The sequence below is a fragment of the Echinops telfairi genome, unplaced genomic scaffold (genome assembly GCF_000313985.2).
Source record: "Echinops telfairi isolate 266 unplaced genomic scaffold, ASM31398v2 ScPeMD7_23;HRSCAF=83, whole genome shotgun sequence".
Lineage (NCBI taxonomy): Eukaryota > Metazoa > Chordata > Mammalia > Afrosoricida > Tenrecidae > Echinops > Echinops telfairi.
This window is the reverse complement of record NW_022103920.1, coordinates 63,833,867-63,841,160: the sequence shown is the minus strand read 5'-3', so window position 1 is coordinate 63,841,160 and position 7,294 is coordinate 63,833,867.

Genomic DNA, 7,294 nt, shown 5'->3' with positions numbered 1-7,294 from the left:
GTTCTGTTCCATGCCATTAGTGTTTTGCCTCGGTGTGGTGGGATCAGATCAGGCATAATTCCCACACTTTGTCTAGAGTGTTGTCCCCCATAGGGCTATGGGTCAGTGAGGGATGTCATGTCTCATAGTGGGGGCGGCCATATGGTCTTCTCTGTGGATTGGCTACTTTGAGTGGGAATATCTTTGTCAAGGCTTGGTGGGCCAGGATGTGCCCCACTCTCTCTTCTTCCCCCTTCATTTATCCATGTGCTCTGATCAGACATGTCCCTCTCCCTGAGCTTCAGCTTCAGTGCTGTGCTCTGAAATAAATTCTTCTGGGGGGATTGGGGACGGCTCCCCCTCCTTGTCTCTTGTTATGGCTTTACCTTGAGATCAATTTTGTCAGAGATTAAGATTGCTATCCCTGCTTTTTTCTGCAGTGTCATTTGCTTGTCATATTTTTCTCTAGCCTTTAATTCTCAACCTGTTTTTTGTCTGCAAGCTTGAGATGTGTCTCCTGTAGGTAGCAGATTGATGGTTTATGTTCTGAATCAGTCTGTTAGCCTCTGCCTTTTAATGCCTGAGTTAGGTCTATTGATATTCAATGTTATTACACTCATCTGTGGACTCTGTGATGTCATCTTGTACCTTTTGTGTTGGGAGTTTTCCTACCTACCTATCTTAGCAGTTTGTGGTGTGTGTGTGTGTGTGTGTGTGTGTGTGTGTGGTGTTCATTCTTGCTTTCTTTCTACTGTTGAGCTAATGCTGTCAGGAGGGCTGTTTTCTCTTTGTCACCCTCTGGGTGGAGTTGTTCTATGTGATGGTCTCTTATTTGCGCTTGGTGAGTGTTGATCTTCTGCCCATACTGGGTTGGCAAGGATATCAGAAAGGTTTTAATACAAAATTTGAAGGCTTAAGGAGTTCAAGAAAAAAGAAGATGTGTTGAAACTGATTGGGGTAGCAATCAATTGTACAATACTGCTTGATGTCATTGAACTAAGGATTGTTATGGTATCTGTAAGAGTTCCCAATAAAACGATCAAACATTAAAAAACAATTAAAGGCTAACTTGACTATTGCAGAGCTGCAGTCAAGAGAGTGATTAAGCCTAGGAGGCCACAGTGGAGAAGAGCCACAGACTGGAAGACCTCATCATGAAGTAGCAGTGCAGGTGGATCTCGTGCTCACCAGGCAGCGGCTGCAATTCTGAAGAATCTTCAGAAGCCTCTCCCACTGCCTCAGGATGCGGCTGGGCCATCTGTGGTCCTGCAGACCCCGCCGGGAAGCCCTCTGAACCTCTCATTTGTTCCTGAGTCTAGCTACTGTTGCTTCCAGAGAACGTAGCTTCTTTTTTCTCTTCCATCTTCCAAATTTCAATCAAGGCTCTCACATTTGTAAGTCCACACCTCAGGGAAGCAGATTCTGGAACAAAACTTCATAAGGATGTGGATGATGACATGGCAAGAGAGAAGTCGGCACAACATTGCTTGTGATGTATGATGAGCTCCGTGCCAGCTGGAGAATTCAAGATCCTCAGTAGATGTTCATTAAGTGGCTGAATGAATGGTGAGAGGCTAATAGCTACCTGAATCCAGATGCGTTTGCTTTCATGATAAACATTGCTGTGAGAGGTCAAGTTGTTAATCTGCTTATAATGGATAACTCATGGCAGACCTAGTTAGGAGAGGGATCTGTTAAATTCACTGCGCCGAAACGGGTGAGTTATGTAAGCCAAAAGCCACACATTGCAATATCACTTCAATATTGAGGAGCCCTGGGAGTAGAGATGTTAACAGCTCAGTTGCTGACTGGGAGATTGGCAGTTTGAATCCACAAACGGCTGCTCAGGAGAAAGATAAGCCAGTTTGTTTCTGCAAAGATCACAACCTTGGAAACCGTGTCTGCCTTACAGGATTGTTACTGATTGGGTTGACCTGTTCTTAAATACCTCCCAGTGCCTAGGAGCCAAGGAACCATGGGTAGTGGGGGTTACCCACTGGCTGCTAACCACAAAGTCAGCACTCAGGACTCACCAGCTGCTCCGTGGGAAGAGAAAACTTTCTGTTCCTGTGAAGTTTTACAGCCTCAGAAACCCACACAGACAACACTACTCTGTTCAAAAGGTTGCTTTGAGTTGGAAACGACTTGATGGCAGTGAATTTTGAGATGATCCAAAAGTATATTATGTGAGTTATCGCTAGATGGCACTCTTGCTCGTTTGTTGTTGCTAAACCAAAACCCCAGCACTGGCTGGTCAATTCAGACTCATGTGTAGACCCTAGAAAGGGTAACCCTGCTCCATAAGGCTTCCAAGGTGGTAAATGTTTTGAGGCTCAGACACCTCTTCCTTCTCCTGCAGAGAAGATGGTGGGTTTTAACTGCCAATCTTGCTGTTAGCTACTTGTTTGTTGTAAAGGGAGCCAGAAATGCTAAAACTCTTAAAACCAAACAACCAGAATTGCAGTCATCACTCATACTAATCCCGTGTGTGTAAGAGTAGAATTGCTACAGAAATTTCCATGGCTGTGATGTGACCTTTAGGAATTAGATTGCCAGGTCTATCTTCCGAGGCACTTCTGTAATTTTGAGCCACCAACTTTTCCGTTAGTAAGCGAGTGCGTACCCATTTGTGCCATCCAAGAGCTCCTAAAACAACGGGAACAGACCACAAAAGGTAGCTGTATCATTGATGGCAATGCCAGTAAGATGCACTCGTCATTTCAAACAGGAGCCAAAGCAAATATAAAGAAGCACAGATCAAATTAGAGTTGGCTGATGTCCACACACTGTATTGTCTAATGCATTCCCTCTCTCCGAGCTAGTGTGTGACTCCTTCTTAGTTCTGGTGTCTTGTTTGCTTAAGTGCCCGTAGGGGCTCTGCTCCTTAGTTCCCCTCCCCACCTCCTGCTTCCCTGGGGTAAGGTGTGAGGATTCAGAAGCTCAATCTGAAGCCTCTAGAGCAGTCTTCTCAACCTTCCTAATGCCGCGGTCCTTTAATACAGTTCCTCCCCCACCCCTAACATTATTTTCTTTGCTACTTCATAACTGTGATTTTGCTACTGTGATGAATCGGGTGATCCCTGTGAAAGTGTCCTTCGACCCCCAAAGGGGTCACGATGCACAGATTGAGAACCGCTGCTCTAGAGAGTCACATCCCACCCCATGGCCAGATAGGGAGTAGGCCGGGCACTAACTGATCTTAACAAATAGAGGCTAACTTTCTTCAGGAAAAGTAAAATCATTCCCTTTGTTTCCAAGATTCACAGATTCCTGTCGAGTCAAATTAAAGTTTTCCTCATGATTTCTTACTGTTTTCTTCTTCTTAAGAGTAGCCTATAGTTATTGTATAAAAACTAGAAAAAAATTCTATGCAAAAAGAGGGGCAAATTTACTTATTTTAATCCCAATAACTACTAATATTATTTTGGATATGTATTCTATTGTAATTTATTATTAATTGACATATATGTGTGTTTAACTTGTTATATCCTTAAGACACTTTCTGGGCTCCAGATTTTAGGATTACAAAAAATAGCAAGATAGCATCATCTCTTAGTCTATTCTGTCTGTCTGCTTATCTGTTTCCCTACCTATGGATCTCCACACGAATCTATGTATCGATCTGTTTGTATCTCTCTTTCTGTCTGTCTATCTATCTATCATTACACATATGTGGGGGGGTATCTGTGTGTATATAGGCTTGTCTAAATTCCCAAGTCTGGTGTTGATGAATTAAACTACTTGCAAACTGTTAAGACTTTGATACCAAAAACCAAACCAAACTCACTGATTTCAACTCATAGTCACCACATAGGGTTTCCAGACTCTACATTTTCATAGAAACAGACAGCTTCATCTTTTTCTCGCAAGACTTTGATAGTAGCTATGGCTAAATAGCTTTCATAAAGGCCACATCAGCTGTCACCTCTGCCTTTTCACTTCTTTGAATCCTTACCAGCAATGGGTATTTCCAATTAAAGATGGTCAGCAATTCTATGTAAAAATAGTATCTCATCATTTTAAATTGTATTCCTTTCATTAATAATGAGGTTTAATATGTTTCTTATGCTTTTAACAGTTTTTCTTATTTAAAAATTGATTGTTGATTTCCTTTGCCCAGGTTTTTTACTGGAGCAGTATTTGATGTTGATATGCAATGCGTGTTTTTTATCAGCGTTATCTAACCGTACAAGTTATCTAACTGTGCTTGTAAATTGTCATTTATTATGTTTGTTTTTGAAATTATTGTCATACAGAATTTAACATTTGATGTCATCAAAGCTTATTCTACTTTAAGGTTTCTGACTTTAGATTGTCTACTTTTTGGTTGTTATGTGCCGACAAGTTGGTCTGTTGGGCATCATTTACCCAGAAGTAGAAGTCCGAATGAGTGTTTCTATGGTTCAGTAAAAATGATCCGTTAGCAGCAAATTTTTCCTCTTTGGTTTAGAGTTTCTCTAAGCGAACCTTGACCATACTGTATTCGTTAGGTGTCATTGAGCAGGTTCAGCCCCGTAGTGACTCACTTTAGTCACACACAACACAACACTGCCATCCTCACAATTTCCCTGTGCTGAGGACATTGTTGCCGTCCCCGGGAGGGTCTTCCTTGTTTCCACCGCCCCTCCACTTTACCAAGCATGCTGCCCTGCCCCAGGACTGCTCTCTCCTGACAACACTGCCAAAGTGTACACACGAAGCCTCGTCTGTCTTTGCCTCTAAGGAGTTCTCTGGATGCACTTCTTCCAAGACAGATGAGTTTGTCCATGGGATCTTCAAAATTCTTCTCCAGCACCACAATTCAAACGCATCCAGTCTTCTTTGGTCTTCCTTATTCAGCATCCAACTTTCACAAGCATATCATGCAATGGAGAATGCCATGACTTGGGTCAGGAGCACCTTAGTCCTCAAAGTAACATGCTGGCTCCTTAAAACTCTAAAGAGGTTTGAGGCAGCAGATTTACCTAATGATCTCCTGACTGCTGCTTCTATGACTATTGATTGTGGACCCAAGTATGACAAAATCCCAGACAACACATTTCCTCCACTTAACATGACATTACCAATTGGTCCAGACGTGAGGATTTTGGCCTTCTTTACATTGAGTCGTAAAACATAATGAAGAGTGTAATCCTCGATCTTCATCAGCAAGTGTTTCAAATTCTCCTCAAGTTAAAGAAACAAGGTTGTGTCATCAGCACATGGCAGGTTGTTAATGAGCCTTCCTCTAATCCTGATGCCACACTCTTCTTCATACAATCCAGCTTCTCTGATGATTTACTCAGCATACCGATTGAATAAGTATGACGAGAGGATACAACCCTGATGCACACCTTTCCTGATTTTAAACTATTCAGTATGCCCTTGTGCTGTTTGCACAACTGCCTCTAGATTCATGTGGAAGTTCCTTATGAGCACAATGAAATGTTTTGGATTTCCCGAAGGTTATCCATAGTTTATTATGATCCACACAATCAAATGTCTTGGCATAATCTATAAAACACAAATAAACAACTTACTGGAATTCCCTGCTTCAAGCCAAGATCAATCTGACATGAGAAATGGTATCCCTTGTTCCACATCCTCCGCTGAATCTGACCTGAACCTCTGTCAGCAACATGTTGGTGCACTACTGCAACCATTTTTGGATGATATTCAGCAAAATTTTACTTGCATGTGATATCAATGACATTGTTCTCTAATTTTAGCATTCTATTAGGACACCTTTCTTTGGAATGGAACAAATATGAATCTCTTCCAGTCAGTTGGCCAAGTAGCTATTTTTCAAATTATCTAGCATAGAGAAGTAAGTGGATCCAGTACATCAACAGTTTGTTGAAACACTTCCATTGGAATTCCATCAACTCCTGCAGGCTTATTTTTGGCTAATGCTATCAGTGCACTTTTGAACTTCTTTTTTCAGCACCGTTGATTCTTGCTCATATGCTACCTCCTGAAATAGTGGAATGTTGACTAGTTCTTTTTGGGACAGTGACTCTGTATTCTCTCCATCTTATATGGATGCTTCTTGAATCATTCACTATGTTTTTCATAGTGTATTTTAATATTGCCACTCAAGGCTTGAATTTTGTCTTCAGTTATTTCAGTTTCAGATATGCTGAGCATGTTCTTCCTTTTTGGTGTTCTAACTCTAAGTCTTTGCACATTTCATTATAACATTCGACTTTGTCTTCCGGAGCTATCTTTTGAAAATTTCCATTCAGTTCTTTGACGTCATCATTTCTTCCATTTGCTTTAGCTACTCTAGGATGAAGAGCAAGTTTTAGAGTGTCTTCTGACCTTTACTTTCTTCCCGTCTTTCTTAGTGAGTCATGTTCTCGATGTCCCCCCACAGCTCACTGGGTCTTTTGTCACTAGCGTGCAATGCATCAAATGTGCCCAATCCAGACGCGATCAGTTCAAGATCTTTTTTGGTCTCTCGTGGACTTGTTTGAATTTTCTCCAGCTTTCATCTGAATTTACGAGGCAACAATCAATGGTCTCTTCCACAGTCAGCTCCGGGCCTGGTTTTAGCTGCTGATGGTGAGATTCTCTAACTTCTCCTGTCACAGATGTAGTCAGTTTGATTTCTGCGGTTTCCCTTTGGAGAAGTCCATATGCAGCGTTGCCTTTTGTGTGGTTGAAAAAAAATATTTTCTGTGGACAAGCCATTGGTTTTATAAAATTCTACCATGTGACCTTCAGCTTCATATTTATCACCAAGACTATATTTTCCAACTACTGTTTCCTCCTCTTTGTTTCCAACTTTTACGTTCCAATCACCAATAATTATCAGTGGATCTTGATTGTATGTTTCATTAATTTCCAACTGAAATTTTTGGTAGAATTCTTCAATTTCTTCATCACTATCTTTAGTGGTTGGTGCATACATTTGAATAATAGTTGTACTGACTGGATTTCCTTGAAGGCAGATAATAATCCTATTTCAGACAGCAATATATGTCAAGATTGATTCTGCAATTTCCTTTTTGACAATGAATGTAAGGTCACTCCTCTTGATTGTGTCATTTACAGCATACAATAGGGCAAATTCTTATTAAATCTTTCAATTCCTATTGGAAAAACTTACCAACAATTTAAAAAATATAAATCATTTTATTGGGGGCTCTTACAAAATCCATACGTCAGTTGTATCAAGCACATTTGTATATATGTTGCCATCATCATTTTCAAAACCCCTTTTTCTACTTGAACCCTTGGTATCAGGTCCTCTTTTTCCCCTCCCTTCCCTCCTCTCTCATCCTCATGAACCCTTGATAAATTATGGATTATTATTATTTCCATATCTAGGGGG